Source organism: Mustela lutreola, chromosome 10 (genome assembly GCF_030435805.1).
Source record: "Mustela lutreola isolate mMusLut2 chromosome 10, mMusLut2.pri, whole genome shotgun sequence".
In the NCBI taxonomy this organism is placed as follows: domain Eukaryota; kingdom Metazoa; phylum Chordata; class Mammalia; order Carnivora; family Mustelidae; genus Mustela; species Mustela lutreola.
The window spans coordinates 71836010-71858507 of NC_081299.1; the positions used below are offsets into that span (position 1 = coordinate 71836010).

At 38.2% G+C, this 22498-nt stretch overlaps 1 protein-coding gene and 1 long non-coding RNA gene across 2 annotated transcripts in view; one reads left to right on the forward strand and one right to left on the reverse strand.

The window, feature by feature from the left end:
- Nucleotides 1–22498, reverse strand: part of DDAH1 (dimethylarginine dimethylaminohydrolase 1) — a 134594-nt gene that overhangs the window by 106895 nt on the left and 5201 nt on the right. The window lies entirely within an intron of this gene.
- Nucleotides 772–22057, forward strand: LOC131809684 (uncharacterized). Its single transcript, XR_009345257.1, has 3 exons — nt 772–899; nt 14872–15120; nt 21827–22057. It is a non-coding gene; the product is annotated as an uncharacterized LOC131809684 (long non-coding RNA).

Here is a 22498-nt window from a genome sequence, read left to right on the forward strand (position 1 = left end):
TAAGTTTTGGAATAATTTGTTAGGCAGCATGAAATAACCAGAACAAGGACTGGGATGATGGCAGAAGGTCTTCAAAAGGTCCTTCCCTTTTGAGGTATGACATATAATATCTAGAGAGCTCTGCTGAGCAGCTAAGGATAGGCCAAAATATAACTTCTTATGAGAAGCTAATAGGGAAGGTAAGTAACAAGTTCTAGAATAGGATGAAAATGAAAAGGGTGGGTTATTTTATTTATTTTTTTGGGGCGGGGGACTCAACGCCCAGCATGGAGCCCAGTGCAGGGCTTGAACGCATGACCCTGAGATCAAGAATTGAGTTGAGATCAAGTTAGATGCTTAGCCAACTGTGCCACCCAGGCACCCCAAAAAGGATAGGTTTTAGATTCAAGACAGATCAAATCTGAATCTAAATAACTCCAATCTTCACTAAGTTTGTGATCTTGGTCAAGTTACTTAACTTTAACTTGTCCATCTGGAAAACTGTGATAATAGAATGAAATTCATAGAGTTGTTGGAAGGATTAAATGAGCTGACGGCAAGTATATAACGGTAACTGTTATCATCATTAATTAATGGTGACTATTATTATTACTTTTGCAGTTTTCCAAACATTGCATTCAACCATAATTAGCAGTGGTGGAATACTAATGTTCCAGCTGATGCTGGTTACCAATTCATTCTAAACAGACAATTCCACCAATTAACTGAGAATATTCCACTGTGTCCTCTATATTCTCATCATTGTGCCAGAACCACGGAAACTGTAGAAGGTGCAGACTTTCACCCTGGGAAGCCAACAATCTAAACACCCCAGACTGGAGTAGCCAGTTTTGAACAAGTGACTTCAGCTTCCCAAGTGTCAGACGCATTTACGACCTCCAAGTCTTTCTGCCAAAGAGGTACAGTGCTGTGGAAAAGGCTTTTACCACAATCTTTGGCTGCAACAGAGATTTCTTCATATTATACATGTCATGAATATGTAGCAATCAGTACATTATATAGTATGCTCTTATTTTAACATATCTAATATTAATATATAATTTCTGAAACTACCTGCTCTTTAAAACAAATTTTAATTACCTAATTACTACACATGAAAAGGTGCTTTCTATGTAAAATTTAGAAGCAATTCAACATACAGTTCAATTAATATTCACTGAGTGACTACTAGGACCTAGTATATGCTGGTGAAAATGATTAAACTGAGATTTAAATCTAGTGGAGTCATGTAGCAGCCAATAAAAATAAAAAGGTAATTATTTGTTAATGAAGTTTGATAATTAATTTTTCTATTTTAAGTAATATTAACTTTTAAACAATCATTGAAAAGCAAATTCTAGTATTAATGCATAATATTAATAAGGCTACAGCATTTTAAATGCATGTGTTCTAAAATGGTTCAGAGAGCAGCCTTTGATATGATGTCTCATAAGTACATAGAGATTATACTTTTCTGAAAAAAAAATTCAGTTTTAATTAAAGAGCTAGATAATTATCCAGGTTGAAACAAAACAAAAGTTTCATGGGCTTTAAAATTTAGTTTCACATAAATTTTGCCTAACTTATTAAGATTTTTCCTTTTCATTACTTTTGACAGTATTGTATATTGACATCTGATACTTATGAAAAGAAACACAAATATTGTGGATTCAAGATATTTAAATATCTAATACTTTTTTCCTAATCAAGAGTATGCTTTTTTTTTTAAAAGGCGAAGGGGTTATTTTTTGTTTGTTTTGTGTTTTTTTTTTTTTTTTAAATCCTTGAAAATCTGCAATTTTCTTTAGGTCCAAACAACTCCATCATCTTTGGCTATTAGCCTCTTTTTTCTCCAACTTTCCCATATTCCTCTAAAACTGGTGTGCAATACCGAAATTGAACTGTGAGCTTATAAAGGGGTTCAACCAGTGGTGAGCAGCAATGCACGATCACTATACAGTTCTATGAATTGTCTTCTGGAACTTGGAAGTTTGTTTTTCATCTCTGGCCTTACCCAGTAATACTCTCAATAACTCTTGTCTTTGAAGGGGCTGAAGAATGTTATGTAAAACTATTCAAGCTTCAACTTTTCATAGGTCAGAAATACCCCAGGGCTTTGGTTTTTACTGTAACTTCCTTAGATAAAAACCAGTTTCCTTTTTCCAATCCGGGAAGTGGATGTCTGTAATACAACATAAATTACACAGTTTCTGATTTTACTGTCTAGACACCATCAACCCTGTTAACACTACCTTCTCTGTCGAAAGTCTGGGCAAGGCCCAAAAAAAACTGATGTCCAACTAAGCTCGGAAATATATTCCTTCCAACTAAAGCTGGCAGGACTCTGGTGAGCACATTTGAAGCCAACAAAAAAGCAGGGTTGGAAAATTAAGAATGGTTTAAAGAAAAAAAAAATGGCAAGAACAAAACCCCTTCACAAATTAACAAGGCTCAATGGCATCAAGTACTTGAAGGGTTTCCATCTCCACCTCAACTTCTAAATAAAGCAGAGTATCAGCTTTGCAGATAAATGCAGATGTTTTTATAGTCTTCCTATTCTTAATAGAGGTTCTGCTATCTGACAGATGAGAGAATTAAAGTACATGCTCAAGAGGACAGCTACACTCACATAAATTTTTATAGCTCTCTTCTCTGAGCTCAAAAGTTATCCTACAGTATACACATGAATATGAGAATTTGGAAAGAGAAGGCAAGAAAGCAGTTGCTTGTTCAGGGATAGAGATTTACAGAACTGTATGAGGACTGAAGATTCATTACTCTTCTTGGATCACCCAACTGCTTTCCTCTGAACCAGCTGAGGAAATGCTATATTATACTAATAATAATAGGAGTAAAAACAGTAATGACAGCTATCATCCACTGAGCGATTACTATATGTTAGGCACTGTACCAGATGTTTCATATGTACTATCCTCATAATAACACAGCTTTCAACTCTATGACATGTTCACTACAGAGCAGAAAGGAGATGGTCTGTCTTGAATCAAACATCTAAGGGGGATTATTTTACAAAATTTCAGAAGGTTGATTTTGATGATGTGTTTCTTTTTTTTCTTTTTTTTTTTTAAAGATTTATTTATTTATTTGATAGATAGAGATCACAAGTAGGCAGAGAGGCAGACAGAGAGAGAGGAGGAAGCAGGCTCCCTGCTGAGCAGAGAGCCCAATGCGGGGCTCGATCCCAGGACCCTGGGATCATGACCCGAGCCTAAAGCAGAGGCTTTAACCCACTGAGCCACCCAGGCGCCCCATGATGATGTGTTTCTATATAACACTTCAACAATAAAAAGACATTTTACATTTAAAAAAAAAATTTCATCTTCACCAAAGTTTTAAGCAGCAGGAATCATTATTATCCCTATTTTACATATGAGAAAACCAAAGCTCAGGAAGACTGTGACCAAAGCCACACATTCATAAAGAACAAGTCAAGGGCTTGAACACAGATGCCTTGATTCCAACTCCTGTGTTCCTCCCACTAAACCCACACTGCCACCTATTACATGGCTCCACAGAATGGGTTCCAAAAATATTGCTTATACTAAGCTGTACAGAACACTGTCTAATCAACACAATGAACATTCATTGAGCACCTACTGTGTACCACCTACTGTGCTCAGGGCTGGAGACTCACAGGTGAAAAAAAGAGAAAGTGGTGATGCAGGAAAGGAGTTTATAGATCAGTGAGGGACAGCATCATGAAAATAGGTAACTACAAAAGAGCGTATGTGCAGACACCACAGAGTTTGTGAACGCTTCAAGGAAGAAGGAAGAAGGAAGATGGGACACCTGTGGGGCTCAGTTGGTTAAGCATCTTTTTGCCCTTAGCTCAGGTCAGGCTCCCTGTTCAGTGGGGAGTCTGCTTCTCCTCCCTCGGCCCCTCCCCGTGATCATGCTTTCTCTCAAATAAATAAATAAATAATCTTAAAAAAAAAAAAAAAAGGTAAAAGATTACTGATTTGTGCAATGTAAGTGCTGTACCCAAAGCCAGATATTTAGGAAGCTTGATATATGTGGCTTTGCAGGCCAAACCATAGGACATCAAATTAGGAGAGATGATTAATGTTAGAAGCAAGTAAGATGCACAAAAGAAAAAAGAGAGTTCTCCTCTTTCCTAAAGGGTGTGTGCTCAGTGAAAAGATGAGGGTTGCTGGGGGGAGGGGGGTTGGGAGAAGGGGGGTGGGATTATGGACATTGGGGAGGGTATATGCTATGGTGAGTGCTGTGAAGTGTATAAACCTGGCGATTCACAGACCTGTACCCCTGGGGATAAAAATACATTATATGTTTATAAAAAATAAAAAATAATAAATAAAAAGATTTTATTTAAAAAAGAAAAAGAAAGAAAAGATCAGGTGACATTTTAAAACCAAACAAATCATTCCAAACAGTTAAATGTCATCTGCAACTCTGACCATTTGTTGCAATGGCAAACCAAAATATTACAGCCCAGCAGAGATGTCTGGAATGTCCAGATGCTTGTTGTCTGGTGCATCTCTAATTGGGGCTGGTTAGAGGTTGAGACACCCATGCTGAGTTCTATTGCCCGAGACTTCTCATGAACTTTTCTACTGAAGTGTTTTCAGGTTTTTTTTTTTAAGGTTTATTTATTTGAGAGAGAGAGAGAGAGAGAGAGAATGTATGAGAGAAAGAATGTATGAGAGTGGGGGGAGGGGCAAAGGAGAGGGAGTAATAGACCCCCCACTGAGCAGGAAGCCCAAAGCAGCGCTTGATGCCAGGACCCCAGGAGCATAACCTGAGCTAGACACGTAATGGACTGAACCACCCAGGCGCCCTGAAATGCTTCCAGAAAGAAGGAAAGCCTGAAAACCGGCCTTGCTCAGTGGTTCATCTCCATTTCAAGTCCTCCTTTTGTTGTATCCTTTGGCAATCTCACATCAAAGACATGAAGGTGGAATTCCCACCTGTTGAGGCTCCATCTCCCCCTCTACATCTCCTTCAAACCTCCCAACACCACCGCCGATTATCTGATTTATGATTTAGCATCATGGAGATGGATTAGGTTTCCCGGTGCAAAGTGAAGGTCTCATTTCTAGCCATTTCTTCTCCCTTTTTCTTCCTCCTTCTCGCTTCCCATTTGCTCTTTTCCTTCTCATTCACCACCCTCTTTGCAGCAATAGCATTTTATGTCTGCGTTTTCACCTGGAGGCAAGAGAAAAGGGTTATAGGATAGGCCATCTTTTATCAGGAGAGAAAAGGAGGCCATCATCACTGAATTTCAAAACTCAAAGGGAAAAAAGACCAGACTGTGGTCTCCTCACCAGAGCTCCCCCGCCCCCACCACAGTTCAGTGTTCAGATTCACTTATAACAGGAGGTAGCTAGTCATATGTGAGACACCAACCACTGCCTGTCTGTTTATATTCTGGAATCTGTCCTGTTCAAAGACTCTGCCGCTCTAAGCAAACCTACGATGATCTTTCTGAAACACAGCTGAATGAACCGATACTGGGGGCCTGACACAAATCTAGCCTATTCACAGGCTGGCCAACTCCCTATGACTTGGTTGCCTGGCTCAAAAACTTAGTATGGGCCCATGAGACTCCCCATTTGGGAGTTGGAAACAGAGAAAATGCAAGTCTGAGTCACATTGATATGGTAAGTTAGGGAGATACGAGGTAAATTCTGGACCACAAGGAAACTGAAGTTATTTAGAAACAGAGTAAGAGAAAGCAGATCCACAGAGAAAAAGGAGCATGAGGAAAAAAGAGATTCCATGCTCCAAACGATTTTCTGGTTTCCGTTTGAATATATTCTTACAATTTCCTTCTTTTTCTTGCAGCAGACATGGATAGGTCTTGCTGTTTTGCCACAATCTACAATAATCTGACTAGAATGCAAAATCATTGACCTAGTAATATGATTGCTAGTCTTAGCCTGGAGGTAGATCTGATAGCTCCCTATCTAGTTCCAAAACTTGCCAAAAATTCAAATTCAGTTACCAGGAATTGTAGGCTTAGTCAGTCTGAGTTATGCAAAATGTCAACCAGAAGTTACACTGGCCCTTGCTGTCTGAATTTTGACAGGCTAATCCTCAATGGAAACATTGGAAAGATTTCTCTTCTGCAAAACTATTTTCTTCCTTCACAGTCAATCATCAAAACAAGTCAGCTCTGACCCTGTATTTATCACTTTCTCTAACCAAGGAAGTCATGGAGACCTTGTGCTGTGCTGTGTTCAGCAGTAAATATCAACCAATTATGACTGAGAGCCAGAATCTTCATCATCCTTTCTTGTGAGAACATCAAGATCTGTTAGTTTGAAGTTGTTACCCTGGATCATCAATCAGAGTTCATGTTTTTAGCATTGCTAATCTTGCTTTTTAATTCTCTTCATCACCTCTTTTCTAAAAGATAAAGAATGTCAGGAATTATTAAGAATGAGGCATTCTGAGGATCTGGTTTATTTCAGAGTTCTACAAAGGATTCACTTCCTCCTCACACCACCCACCTTTGTTTACAAGTGAATATCTGTTGCTCTCCTCAGAGCCAATATTCACATGAAAAACATCTACATAAATGAGTGGTGTCATAATCTGAAAAAATGTGCTGTGCATCAACAGTGGCTCTAAGTTCCCACTATGGTTCAGGACACTCCAATGACTCAAATGACCTTTCTGCTAAAGGATCTGCATCACTTCCTTTGTTCTAGTTTTGCACTATATGGAATTACAATAATGTGAATAATTTTTCTTCCACAGAAAACAACAAAAAACACAGGAAATCTACAAAAACAGTTTGGACAATGGAGATAATCACACTTTAATCTGCTTAATTAAATACATTAAGATCACTTTTCTACCAGCAAATACCATTTTACTAAATCATGCTAAAGTCAGTTTAGTCAGGGCTCCAAGAACAGATTGATTTATTGAACTGAGTCAGAAAAGTAGCATTTAATTGATAGTTAATTATTACAGGAGGTAGGAAGGGAGAAGGAAAATTAAGGATATGCTCAAGTCAAGTCACTTTATTCCACACTTTCCAATAGGTTGAACCTAACAGATACTTTAAAACATAAGAAGATGTGTTGGATTTGAGGTCTAGTCAGCAGAATTGTCCACCAGAGAATTGTCAACCAGGGATGGTTCTAACTGTGGGCAGAAGGAAGAAGAGTCAGAATTGGCAGTGACGTTAGCAACTCCAGAAAAAGGGAACCGGCTGATAGGTCCACCCCAGCATACGGCAGGCTAGTGTTTGGCCTGACATTTACCAGGCAAATATATGAGAAGGCTGGCACAACATGGGACCAGACGGTTTGGCCGTAAACTTAAGGAAGTCTCCCGTTCAGGACACTAGAGGTCAGTCTTGAGGTCTTTCACTGGAGATCCAGACAGGTAATCAGCAAGATCAAGATACAAATGCAGTCAATGGAACCAGGGTACAACTTGAGTATCTGAAACGTTACCAAGGGTCGTGTCAGAACAAGGCCAACAAGAGAAATGATGAAGCTGACCTACTACTACTGATTATTGACTATTGACTAAATCCTAAACTCCTCTGCTAATAGACGGACTGCCCCAAGAGCTGGGAACAGGATAAAGGCAGCTGATGAGAAGGATGGGTTTAAAGTGCTAGCATATAGTAAATGCATGATAAACGGTATTATGCTCTTGTTTGTTGTAGGGGATAGAATTAACCAGAAGAAGGTAGGCTGCCCTATAAGGGCGTCTATAAACCTGAAAGGTAGATCCAGGCACACTGAGACAGGTAGGTAGAAATCCAAACAGGTAGACAGAATGAATATCCAGAAAATGTGGTAGCAGAAACAAGGGGGAGGTGAGGTTGAGGGTTTAGGAAAGAGGTGTGGTGGTGGTGGAGAGACGAACATTGCGGGGTCCAGAAGTCAGAGCAGACCAGAGATAAGTCCCCATGGGGCTAGAGTACAGGGGCTGGACTCCAGTCCTCTATAGAAGGGAAAAAGAATATTCATAAGAAAATCAGAGCTGTCCAAAGAGGATCAACAGTGTGAGAAAAGTATTCATTTTCTTGAATATGGTCCCAAGAACAAAACTAAAGAGAGAAGAAGGGTAAGGAGCCAATGGCTTATCCAAGCCATCACAGAAGTTAAGTGTCTTAGTTATAAGGTTAAGGGATGCTGGAACCTACAGCCAGGCCTGTCATCCTACCTTCCCTCCTCTAAGGTACAAGGACAGTAAGATACAGACATGCTTCTAGGTCTATCAGGGCTCCCTCAGCCAAAACTCAGGTGTACAAGAATTAGACAAGTTTGCAGCTCGCTTGTGTTACGGCTTGTATTATCGTTTATACTGTTGGCCGGGGGTCTATGTTACCAAATGAGACACACACAGAGTTAGGGTAACATCTATGTCAAAAATAGTGACAATCTACTTCTTTCATGTATTACTCACATAATTTTTCCTTTGATTTGGCTCCGGGAAGGCTGAGCAACAGTTAGTGTGGGTGTATGGATGGAATTAACCCTTGTCTTTTACTCAGAGAGCCAGGGGAGTTTCCTTCCTTGAGTTGGAACCATCCCAGGATTCCTGTTCGGACTCTTACTCAGCATGTCCTTCTGTGTTTATAAGTTAAGGTCAAGGTTCTCCATGGGTTGCTTAACTATTTGGCAAGGAACCCTGCCAACAATACCAAGCCCAAACTAAATGCACGGCTGAAGATGCTGGCCAGCATATCTGTGATTCTCCTTGTATGGAAGGTTTTTGGGCTGGCCTCATGGACGAGGGGTAGAGAGATGGGTAGCTGCTGAGCTGAAACCATGTTTTCAAAAAGAGAAGCCTTTGTCTCTCATTCTTCTCAGTTTCCTCATTAATGGATTGGACAGCTGCCCTTTGGGGGCATCAAGCCTGTGAATTTGGTGTTTGCACTGATAGTGTCTTGCTAACCCAAATTGTCTAATGGATGGCATGGCTTTTTGTGCCTTTTCTGTGGTTCTGTGGCTGAATGCCTAGGTCTTGGCTAGACCTTGGCTAAACCTAGGTCTTGGCCTAGACCAGGCTGTCCATCTCAGTTCTACTTAGTAACTACTTAACCTTAAACAAGTGGTGTAACCTCTCCTCGGTTTCTCCGTTTGTAAAATGAGGGGGACTATATGGCTGAGATGAAGTAGGGTAAACAAAACAGCAAACACAGTACCAAATAAGTGGTAGTCACATGTGCTCTTGAAGCCTACCTAGCTCCCAAAGTCTTTTATAGGGTGCATATTCTGATATATTAGTCTCCTGGCTCTAACTAGAGGGCTTTCCCCAGAAGTCCCATAAAATAGCTAATCTTTTAACATGCAGCAAAAAAGTTAGCCACACTCAGTGCCACTGCTGTAGATCCTACTTTCATAGGTCTGACAGCCAACTGAGCTAGGCCACAGTACTCTAAGAGCTGGTTCTAAGACTTCTACAGAGGATGGTGGAACTGGGGACCCATCTCTAGGTATTGTGATGTTATGAGAGGGAAGGTTGTGGATCAAGTCCTATAGGTGCTGAGTTTACAGTTCACAGGTATCCACTTTGTAATACCCACAACCCTGATCTTATAGTCTACCTTCATATTCTTTCTTTTTCTTTCTTTCTTCTTTTTTTTTTTTTTTTTTTTTCATTTAAACCTCAACACAATAGAGGCTGACCTAGAACAACATTATCCTTAGTTTATAGACGGGAATCCTGAAGTCCACAGCAATCATCTGCCAGCCCTGAGCTACAATGCTTATAAGTAAAGATTTTAAGCCTTCCTAGTCCAGGTCCCCCTTGATGCCAACCTACCTCTTTAATGCCTGTGGGGGTATCTCTGGTAATATCATATTAGACCAGTTATTTATCATTTGATCAAAGAACATTTACTGCCTACTGTTTAATAAGATGTCTACCTAAGAACTGATACTCAGGGTCTTTTCCAGCAAAGGTCTCTTATTTTTAAAACCTTATGAATAATTTTCTTCCTTTGCAGCCCTTACTATTTTTAAATATGCATATATTTGTAATTATTTATTTTATGTTTGTCTCCCTAGTTAGACTCCCCCATTCGGCTTCATTGGGACAGCCATCATACTTGTTTATCAGTTTTACATACAGCAGGCACTCAATAATAATTACATGAATAGAAGTCACATTTTCTTTTCTTACAGAATGACAAAACTGTACCCAAAATTTATTTCCCCAACTTCACCTTGCTAGTAAGTAGTAGATCTGCATCTTTAGAGTTGACTGAAGCCTTAAAAGCAACCTCTATTCTCAAAGGGTTGTCAAGGCTTAGTGGTCACAGTACAAGTGACAATGGTCAGATCTCATCAGTTAGAGACATCTTCAAGAAAAGCCCATTATCCTAGTTCATAAATAATAATGTTGCTATTACCATTATGTACAATCCTTCATTGGCCATAACAATGTTATGTACGGTGTCATCATATTTGTATAAGTCATCACAGTACTCAGAATACTGATCTTCAACATCCTTGGGAATCAGGAAGAAAGATATTTTACTGGAAATTAAAACTTGTGAGTTGTCCACTATTATATAACTGACAAGTGAAACTAAGACTCAATTCCAAGTATAATTTTACCTTGCAATGTAAGAATTTTTAAAGTTCTTAAAGAAAAAAGAAGGCTCAAATAAGTAAAATTAGAAATGGGAGAGAAGAAGCAATAATTGATACAATAGAAATACAAAAAATTATAAGACTATTTTAAAAAATTATATGCCATCAAATTAGACAACCTAGCAGAGATTCATAAATCTATAGAAACGTCCAATCTTCTAAAACTGGGTTAGAAATAGAAAGTGTGAACATATCAATTAGTAGTAACAAAATTAAATTTGTAATTAAAAAAAACTCCCAAGAAACAGAAGTCCAGGACCAGAAGGATTCACAAACATCTAAAGAAGAGTTAATACCAATTTTCCTCTATTCCAAAAAAATGGAACAGGAAAGAAAGCTTCTAAATACATTCGATGAGGCCAGCATTATCCTGATACCAAAACCAGATAAAGATTCTACACAAAAAGAAAACTACAGGCCAATATTCCTGAAGAACGTGGATGTAAGACCCTCAAGAAAATATTAAGAAATCACACTCAGCAATACATTAAAAATATCATTTGCCATGACCATGTGGGTGTTATTCCAGGGATGCCAAGAAGGTTGAATATTTGCAAGTCAATCAACATAGTACATCAACAAAATGAGGAATAATAATCACATGATCATCTCAAGAGATGCAGATAAAGCATCTGACAAAATTCAACGTCAATTCATTATAAAAGCTCTCAAAAAAGTGGTAGATTTAGAGGAAACATACTCCAACATAAATAAGGCCATACATGAAAAACCCACAGATAACATCATGCTCAATGGTGAAAAACTGAGAGCTTTTCCTCGAAGATCAGGAACAAGATAAAGATATCCACTCTCACCACCTTTATTCAACACAGTAATGGAAGTTCTAGCCTCAGCAATCAGACAGGAAAAAGAAACAAAAAACGTCCAAATTGATAAGGAAGAGTTTAAATTGTCACTATTTACAACTGATGTGATAATATACATAGAAAACCCTAAAGACTCCATGAAAAAACTATTCAAATTAATACGTGAATTGAGTAAAGTTGCAGGAGACAAAATTAATGCACAGAAATTGGTTATATTTCTATATACTAATAACCAAGTAGCAGAAAGACAAATTAAGACAATTCCATTTACAATGGTAACAAAAAGAATAAAATATCTAGGAATAAATTTAACCAATGAGGTTAAAACACTGATGAAGAGCATTGCAGATGACACAAACAAATGGAAAGATATTTCATGCACATGGACCAGAAAAATTAATACTGTTAAAATGGTCATGCTATCCAAAGCAGTCTACTGACTCAGTGAAATCCCTCTCAAAACACTAATGGCATTTTTCACAGAACTAGAATAATCCTAAAATTTTCATGGACCACAAAGTTGCCAAATAGCCAAGGCAAACTTGAGAAAGATGAACAAAGTTGCAGGTATCACAATCCCAGATTTTAAGATCTAATACAAAGCTGTAGTATTCAAAACAGTATGGTATTGGCACAAAAATAGACATATAGACAATGGAACAGAAAATAGAGCCCAGAATTAAGCCTATGATTGTATGGTCAATTAATCTATGAAAAAAAGAGTTAAGAAAATTCAATGGTGAAAAGACAGTCTCTTCAAAAAGTGGTGCTGGGAAAAGTGCGCAGCTACATAAAAAAAATAAATAAAACTGGACCACTTTCTTACATCATACACAAAAATAAACTCAACATGAATTAAAGATCTAAATGCAAGACCTGAGGCCATAAAAACTCCTAGAAGAAAACATAGGCAATAATTTCTTCAACATAAGCCTTAACAATATTTTTATAGCTATGTTTCCTGTGGTAAGGGAAACAAAAGCAAAAATAAACTATTGGAGCTACGCCAAAATAAAAGGTTTTATACAGCAAAGGAAACCATCAACAACAACAAAAAAGGAACCTACTGAATGGGAAAAGATATTTGCAAATTATATATCTGATTAGGGATTGATATCCAAAATATAAAGAACTTACACAAATCAACACCATAAAAATAAATTATCTGATTAAAAAAATGTGCAGAGGACCTGAGCAGACATTATCCCAAAGAAGGCATACAGATGGCCAACAGATACATGAAAAGATGCTCAACATCACTAATCAGGGAAATGCATATCAAAACCACAATGAGGTATTTCCTTATGCTTGTCAGAATAGTAGCCGAAAAAGTACCAAAAAATAACAATTATTGACAGGGATGTGGAGAAAAAGGAACCCTTGTTGCATAGTTGGTAGGAACGTAAATTGGTGCAGGCACTGTAAAAAGTAGTATGGAGGTTCTCAAAAAATTAAAAATAGAATTACCATACAATCTAGTAAGTCCACTACTGCCTATTTACCCAAAGAGAATGAAAATGTTAATTCAAAAAGATGTACGCCCTCTTATGTTTATGGCAGGTTTACAACAGCCAAGACATAGAAGCTATCCAAGTGCCTTCAACAGATAGATAAAAAAAGATGTATGGTGTGTACATATATATGTATATACATATATATGCATAGATATATGTACACACACATATATAATGGAATATTATTCTGCCATAAAAAGAAGGAGATCTTGCCATTTATGAGACCGTAGATGGTCCCAGAAGGTATTATGTTAAGTGAAATAAGTCAGACAAAGACAAATACATTATTTCGCTTATATGTAGCATCTAAAAAACCAAACCAAACCAAACAAAACAAACAAAAAAACCCTCAAAGCAGATAGGGACCATAAATGCAGAGAACAAACTGATGGTTTCCAGAAAGGGGAGAGTGCAGAGAGATGGCAAAATGGGCAAAAGGGAGTGGGAGATACAGGCTTCCACTTAAGGAGTGCCAGGGATAATTGTATCTTATGCACAGTGACTGCAAAGGGATTCTCTTGACTATATTCTATTCTATTTGAATAGAATTCTACTGGAATATAGTCAAGAGAATCACAACACTATATGGTGAGAGATGGGTGCTATACTGGTAGTGAGCATTGCATAACATATAGATTAGCTGAATCACTATGTTATACACGGGACACTAATGTAACATTGTGTACAACTATACTAAAATGCACTGTATAATGCATAGAATTTGTTGATTGATTATGTTGTATTACCTAAAATTAATATAATATTGTATGTTAACTATACTTCAATAAAAATGGTAATAATAAATAAAAAGATGAATAAAACAAAAAATTTAAAGTTCTTAAAGTAAACATACTAAACGTATAAACATATTAAAAATACGAATTCAAATCTAAATACTCATAAATGACTGGCTCAAGATCAAATGGTAAATTTAAAGGCAGAGATTCTCTAAGTACTCATTTGCTTAGAAGATCAGAGGATGAAAAACAATTACAGAAAGAACAGCATCTTTTGATTCAGTTGAGGATGACTTGCTCCTAACAAAATGACGTGGAGCGAAAGCCAGGGTCCCCACGGGACTTGCTTGTATAGCAGCACACACAGGTGCTGGGGGACTGGCCCAGGTGCCCATTGAGGATCAAGCAGAGGTTCTAATGGTCTTCCCAGCCTCCTGGCATGTTTCGGTAGAGCCAGCAGAAGGGTACAAAAATACAAGAGCCAGCGATCCCAATTCCTAAGCAAAGTCTTAACATCTGGAAAGGCTACAGGCAGCATGCCGGAAGCTGAAGAGATGGAGCTCTTTAGCTTCCAGGGTAAGAAGTAGGAAGAGAAAAAACAGTCTCAACCTTATGGGCTGCAATGACTGCTCTCTAGAAATACAACAAACAGGTAACAACAGAAAAGGAGGGATTGAGCACTGAAGGAAGAGCTACTTTGTGCAAAGTACAACTCAGCACTTTAACATGTTAATGAATCTAGGCACATAACAAACTTACAGATGCTCAAAACCACCCCCATTGTTACAGATGTTGAAACTGAAGTTCCCCTTGCTCAACAAGCTACTTGTTACTCAGCTAATAAGCCGGGGAACCATAATTTGCATTCCTAGCTGTCCTTTTCCGCTCTTGAAGGCAATGGAAAGGAAGAGAAAGCACAGCTCAAGGAATGTCCCAGGAATCGGTCTGCCTCCTGAGGTAGTTTAAAAGCGTGTCTCTGCAGGTACCAGACTTGGTGTGAGAGGTGTGCATCCTGGGAACAACAATGCTCGAGCACCTGAGATGACCCAGCACCTCAAGTGATGATGGATTTAGGGAGTGGGGCAAGCTGAAGATGCACGTGGGCAGATTAGTGGGGAGCAGGGGAAAGGAGAGTCAGTGGGAAAGAGGCTGGGGTCAACAAAACATAAAAACGTACCGGGCTCTAATGTGGCCCTTTTCATAACAGGTATGCCGTCAGAGTACCTGCTATCCTGCCCTATCACAACACATCATCATAATTTGATTTACGAATGAAGATGTCATGTCTAAGTGTATGGAAACACTCTAAACCATTTTTGTGATGGAGTCCTTGATATCTGAAAATACCTACTTCTGAAAAGAACCCCAAACTTGCCACCTATGGTATGTTTCTTCTCTGCCTTTCCATCCCCTGCATTTTGCTGCATTGAGACAAGTGGTTCCACCTTCCTACCAGGTAATAAAATGAGACAAACTGCCTATTTGCTCAATGAAAATCAGTGGCTCTGACACATGTCAAAATTCTATTGTTGGGGCACCTGGGTGGCTCAGTGGGTTAAAGCCTCTGCCTTCGGCTCAGGTCATGATCCCAGGGTCCTGGGATCGAGCCCCACATCGGGCTCCCTGCTCAGCAGTGAGCCTGCTTCCCCCTCTCACTCTCTGCTTGCCTCTCTGCCTACTTGTGATTTCTCTGTCTGTCAAATAAATAAATAAAATCTTTTTAAAAAAATTCTATTGTTGCTGCAAACAGAAAGAGTATCAATAAAAGCTAATGTTAGTACTTGGTTAAGTTTTATCTTGGTTTCCTAGGTAAGCAGATTTCAATAGCAATGACCTCCAGCCAGAAATACACCTTATGTCACAATCCACAACACACAAGGGAACTGTATGTACGTGTATAAAGGAAACAATACTTGGCTGTCTTATGGGTCATGCATGTGCTCTGACATTTTCAATTCCAGTTCATTTACACAAGAGTGTGAACAAAAAGTAGAGGGACCCACTAGGTGGACTTTATGATTTACTTCTGAGTTGAAACTTGTAATTTGAAAATCACTATCCAGACCAGAATATGAGGAAAGATTCATGGTGTTATGAGAACTCCTCAACAGAAGGAAAGTAAAGAAGGGTAAGAAAGCTCCAGGGACTGCATACATTCCTTCTCCTCCACTGACAGCTCCAAAAAAGGGTGAAATTAAGAGGAAGGAAAGGTGATACGAAGTTGATTACAAGCTGAAAGAGCCCAGTGAAAAAGCAGAATTCATTCAAAAAAATATTTCTCCTGGCTAGTAGTCCACCAAAATGATGTAACTCGAGAATCCCTCTAATTAGTTTTGATGATCTTCATTACTACCAAACATTATGCACAAGAAAGGCTTTGTTAGAAAACTGATTTTATCCAAACTTGATGCTGAGTGTATATAAACTGTGTGTGTGTGTTTAAAACAGTCCAAGGGACAGTAGCTGTTGCATTTGTAGAATTTCCAGTCATTAGGCTGACCTCAGGGCAGGCGAGTGTTTCAGGGAGCGTGAATCGAATCGTAATTGAACCTCAGCCATGCTGAGGCCAGTGGGCTATATCTTGTATGTTTTTCTGCACTTACTTTCAAAAAAATCTTCTAGCCCAAATCCCTACTCCTTCTCTCCCTCATGGAGAAGCTCCTCTCTGGGGACTAGTTTAGAAGCAATATTCGTTCTCAGTTTTCTTGCAAACCACTCAGAGGCTTCAGTTATCCAGCTCAGTGCTCACAAAGAAAAATGTTGTCATGGACATGACAAATGCATTACCCATTTTTTTCCTCATGTAGTATAGCTCCGAGATGCACAATTCCAAATGCCTTTCCTACAAACACACAATTTCTCCAGTCATGGCCACACTGTTTGCCTCTATAATTATTCTCTTACCAAAATCTTCAAAGCACTGCTTTAGAGGGAGACAAAAGAGCAGGTGTGAGACAGTACACTCCACTCTTAGTACTAGGATGCTCAGCTGTGCAAAGGGGGGTTACCACTGAAAATCAGATACGGTTTCCCTGTAATCACAGACTAACTTGTTACTAACCAGTCAAATACACTTTGTTAGAATGAACCCCAACCTATATGTTAGTTCAAATGATTCATACTTAGTGTGAGTACTAACAGTAACAAATATTGCTAAAATGGGTTACTTGGGGAAGAAAATTAAATTTCCTTTGAGCATTCGTCTGTAAAGGCTGGATTTACACCTATTTAGTGTTGCAGAGTGTGAAGAAAAAATGGTGAAACCAGTGATTTTTCAAGGTCTCTTCTAGGCCTTTAGGCAGTGGTCTGAGAATGGCATGGACATTATAATTATGTTCTAGGACATTCTGTGTTTTGACATATTCTGGGGTTCTTTGAAGAAAAAAAGAAGTGTCCTGAATTTCCATTTCCAAATGCAACGGGACTCCTAACATTGGACACTGAGGCTTCCTGGGATCCTTGCTGATCTCAGCTTCCATCTGGAAGTTGCTAGTAAGAAAATGTAGGCGTCAACACCCCTGGATGCAGTTAGCTCAGTGGTTCAGTTCTTACTGCTACCACATTTTCTACTTGCAAAAAAATGAAAAAGATGCCAGTTCATATGGAAACTATGCTTGCCTGTCTTAATGTAACCTTCCCTCAACTGGTATAGAATGTCACCGAAGGAGAGGTAAAATCAGCTTCTAGCAAATTGTGGAGTTGAAAGTCTTTCTCCTCCTCATGTTCCTCCATTAGGCTTTGCTTCCTGCCCCTGATGGACAGGGTTTCCAATTAGCCAGAAGGTCCAATTTCCAACCTAGGCAAATGGAAATCAAGCATGACTTGATACACATAGAGAAACAGTTAGGATTTTGGCCAGGATTCCCAGATCCCAATTGGACAACAAGCATAGTCCTCCAGAATTTTTAAAAAGAGGCTGAGAGGTGCAATCCAATTCAAAGGAGACACAGTGGGTTTTCACATTTTTTTTTTTTTTTTGGCAGTGACCTATAGTAAGAAACACATTTTATATAGCTAATTAGTATACATAGAAACACAAATGTATACAAATGAAAAAAAGTTTCATGACACCATCTTACCATGTTGCAGTACACTCTGACATTTTCTATTGATTCTGTTACAGTAAAAATAAATGGGCTGGTCATGACCCACTAAATTGATTTCATGACCCTTCTATGGTAGGTGAAGAACAGCAGTTTAAAAACATGCACACACACAACCGTACAAAAAGCCTTGTCTTGAAGCTGTGCTCTATTCATTGCTAAACTATTCACATATTTGGGGTGGCCTGGGAAAGCCTGGAGACTAGGGGAGGCCTAAAGCTTTGGAGATGTTTAGTTTGAGAATAACATAAAAATGAAGAAAGCAGCACCCTTTGTGACGAGGGTCTCTCTGTCTCCCAATACTGTATTTTTTGCAGAAAGGAGAACTGGAAAACCTAGGCCCCGATGAAGGACTAAGAGGGTATAAAGAAAGAAGAATACCAAAAGCAAAAATAAAATGGTTTGAGTACCTCAAAATAAAGCACTAGATTTAAATTTCTCCACATAAAGCTCTGGAATTGGAAAATATGTTTATATCATAGTGGCCTAAAATATGACCCAAAGCCAAACTATAGTTATGTTATTCTTTCTTTGCAAAATGAGGGTTCCCTACGACCCCCAAAAAATGTAATTAAGAGAATAAAGTAGATGTGTTTTTTCCATTATCTTTTAACCATACCAAGAGCATTAAATTAGCTAATTTCAGCTCTTTGAATAATTTCAGACAAAAAAAAAGTCTAAGTTTACCACAAACACATCTCCAAACCTTAAAAATAATTACATCAGTATCTTACTGTTAACAATCTTAAACTGTACATAGCTAACTACAGAAAGGCTACATTTAAATGGGTATCCTTTTTTTTTTTTCTTATTCAGAAAAATAACTATGAAGTTTTGGAAGACAAAAGTCGAAATTTTGAAAACAAAACCCAAATTTTAGCACCAGGAATGGAAATCAACACATATGCATAGAGGGTTTGTAAGAAAGAACTGCCATGGGCAAGTCAAGACTTTTAGTTCTAACAAAAAACACAACTTACATATTTCACATTCATTCACAGTATATACTCCACATTCATTCACTCTCCATTTCTTCAAGTCATTGATTCACATTTACCACAGAAACATCAACTGGCAGACACTGAAAGTCATGTGATGATAGACAGTACGTGGGTCTAGGTATGTTACACTCTCCCAGTGGCTCTTATCTAAGTTTTCTAAATAAAAAATTACTTAAATATGCTATAAATGGTTGCATGAGCTGAGCTTTTGAAATAGAGTTGGGAAATTCAGCTTTATCTCATAATGGATTATCATAACCAAGGCATGATGTCATAGGATTGGTTAGTTACAGAGGACAAGGATGTGTCAAGTTGAATAAAAGCCAGTATTTTGGGACGTCTGGGTGGCTCAGTGGGTTAAAGCCCCTGCCTTCAGCTCAGGTCATGATCTCAGGGTCCTGGGAACGAGCCCCGCATCAGGCTCTCTGCTCAGCAGGGAGCCTGCTTCCCTCTCTTTCTCTGTGTGTCTCTCTGTGCCTGCCTGTCTGCCTACTTGTGATCTCTGTCTGTCAAATAAATAAATAAAAATCTTTAAAAAAAAAAAAAAAGCCAGTATTCTTTATTCTCTAAACCCTAATCCCATCTCACAAACCTAAGTTATCATCGTTGCCCATCATTTTTTCCACATCTCCTTATCTTTTTTTTCCCCCTACCCTTTACGTCCTATCCCTGAGGCCCAGAAAGAAAACACAGCATCTCCAAGTTGGAAAGAATATTAGATATTCCTACCACTGCAAAAAATCAAAACCAGTATCCCCCGCTCCTAGAATAGTGTGATACCCCTACCATGTTGCCTTTTGCAGTATATTTTACCTATGAGTACAGATGGATGTTTACTTTAGGCTGCATTTGATTTATATTAGTGTGAGATTCACTAATGTCTACTGCAAAGCTGGAAAGATTTGTGAATAAAAACACATTTTGACAGGAAAGAGGAAATAATTTTCTCTTACTGGCCACTGACGTGGATAATGTTATATATAACTATATACTATGGGATGCCAGGTTTACCCGATACATCCTAATGTGACAAATTTGGGACCAAAGAGGAAAAATTACTCCCCTACCAAATGGCATTCTAGCAACCTCAAGAAATAAGTCTCGGTCTTGGAGTGCACAATTAGGAGTAGGCTGTGATAAGGGGTCAAATCGCTGCAGGCCCCGAACAGGAAGTACAGCTAAGGATGTAGCTCTCTTGGTGAACCTGGAACTAGGGAACAAAATCTCAGAGTTCTGAGAGGGCACAGGCAGGCTTTTTTCAATGCTGTATCCTCCTCAATGTTAATGAAATTACTTTTACTGGACTATCACCCTTATCCTACCTCATAGTGCTCGCTGTCTCTGGAAGGCTGCCTTTCTTCCTTTCCTGGTTACTTCTAGCTCAATATTCTCTTCTTCTGAGAGGTCCTGATGTGGGTCAGACACTCTGCCTGGAGCTTCCATAACATTTAGACAGAACCCTGTTGTGAAACCAATCCCCTTTGTCTGCAAGCATTTGCCACCAGTTTGCCTCCCTAGTGAACTGTGAGATCCTGAGAGCAGCAGTGTTATCTAATTCAGCTATATCTCCCTAGCACCAAACATTGGGTCTGGCATCTAGTAGACAGTTGCTGAATGAACATATAGCACCTATATGTCTCCCTAGCACCAAACATTGGCATCTAGTAGACAGTTGCTGAATGAACAAACTTATAGGAGTGATACAACTAGTATTCCTTTACCTTCTAAAGTACAGTCATTTTTAATATAATCATGGCACTCATAATTAGTACCAAAAGCAAATTAGAAAATTTTAGTACTTCTTAAACAAAACAAGAACAAAGAAATCAAGGCAAAATATCTTTAATAAAGGCAAAGTTCTGTTTAATTAATTAAACATATTCAAATCAAGCAAAATGTTGATGTATTCCTATTCACAATAATGAAAATTTACCCATATAAACTCATCCAGTTGCAAAAGCAGCTTAAAAGTTGTATTCTCTTTAATTTGCTAACATAAACTAAGTCAGGTTTGCCCACATTGATTTGTTGGGCAAAATTAAGCCAACCCTGTAATAACATGTACTTTCATCTTTGTACTCTGCTGAGCTGTTTTCTCTAGTTATACTTGTTTAGATGACCTAAACATTCAGAAACAGGAGTCTAAAGTCTGGTTATTTATTCTCTCCATGTGATGTTACTCCTCCTTTAGCACTCAGCTTCAGGAAGACAATGTACATCATTAAATTGTTTGACAATGATTACATGCACACATTTTTAAATGGGATTTGTTGTTTGAGATTATTCCTGCTTGTCCATTTGGATGAAAAGTACCTGCTTATGAAATGAGCCTGAGGACACTAACAGATTTATTACCTAATATCAGTTTAGGGAAAACAATACAAGCTAACTTCAAAGGTCAGAGGAGCATTTTGATAGAACATGGGGGACTTAGCTTTGGTAAATAAACATTTATTGACTATCTGGTATGAGCAACTCACTGTGCTCTGCATAAGAGATGAATGAAACTTTTCTTTCATTAAAATTTCATTTATTTTACCTTTAATCATGATATCCCTTGAGTAGGGTAATGAACTCTACAATGTGTCCAAGTCTCCAGGTAGAAAATGAGGCTTTCTCAAGTGATTACAGATGTTAATAGCGAATGCCCATGAAATAAACAACAACCAGCACTCATTTTTTAAACATGCATCTCCAAATTCATACTGAGAATCATAAGAGGCCATGAATAATTTATGTATGATTCAAAAGCAATAGAAGGTAAATCTTTGTTCAAAAGTCTTAAGTAGATTTTTCTGTGTTGTGGCTTATATTAATGGATGGACACCTACCATTACTGTAATAAAACCAATTTTGAGGAAATCTGAGCTCAACAAAAATTTAAATACATGCAAAAGCTATTTTCCACCATATCTGAATTATAAGGATCCATCTCTGCCTTCTTAGTCTTATAATGATTCTCTAATGATCCTAGAAATCTCTGCAGAAAGCTCATTTTCAGCTAATAGTATCTAATAGAAGTCACTCCCTACTCATCACTATGTTCTTTATTTTCAAGGCTTTCAAGATCAACTGCATGGGAATAGATTGCATTATTTGTAGATGCACTCCAGTTTCCAAGACACATCAATTTCCAAACAATTTTTGCCAAGGCCAAGTGGAGTCAAAAAGCAACATCCTGAAAGGGAGCAGTTGTTCCAACCAGTTGGAGGTGACGATTTATCAAGAGCCGTTAATCCGTTGCCATGTAAAGAGCCTCCAGCACATTTACTTTTCATCTTGGTGAGAGTAAGAGCAGTTTTCTCACCTAATGTTAAAAAGAAATTTGAGAAAATGTATGCATTTTAAAAAGCAATCATCCAGTCTGGTGGTAAAGAAGATACAATTCCACACAAATTGTGCCTACATAATTCTGGGGTTTCATGTAAATGATCACATTATTATTATTTAACTAAAATGAAAACAATCTACTCTCATTTATGAGAGGAGGGAAGTAAAACTTTTACCTCGTTAATATCAACTGAGATTTGCATATTGCTGGCTGCATAAAAAAGGGATTCAGGTAGTTATTTTGTATTGATTTAATGTTCTGTTATTATTAACCACAACTGGCTACAAGCATATCAAGGAAAAATGAACTTCACATTTTCATGAAGACCTCAGTTCTGTCACTTATTAGCTGTCTGTTTTTGGACAACTTACTTAATTCTGGTTACCTTAGCCTCAGTTT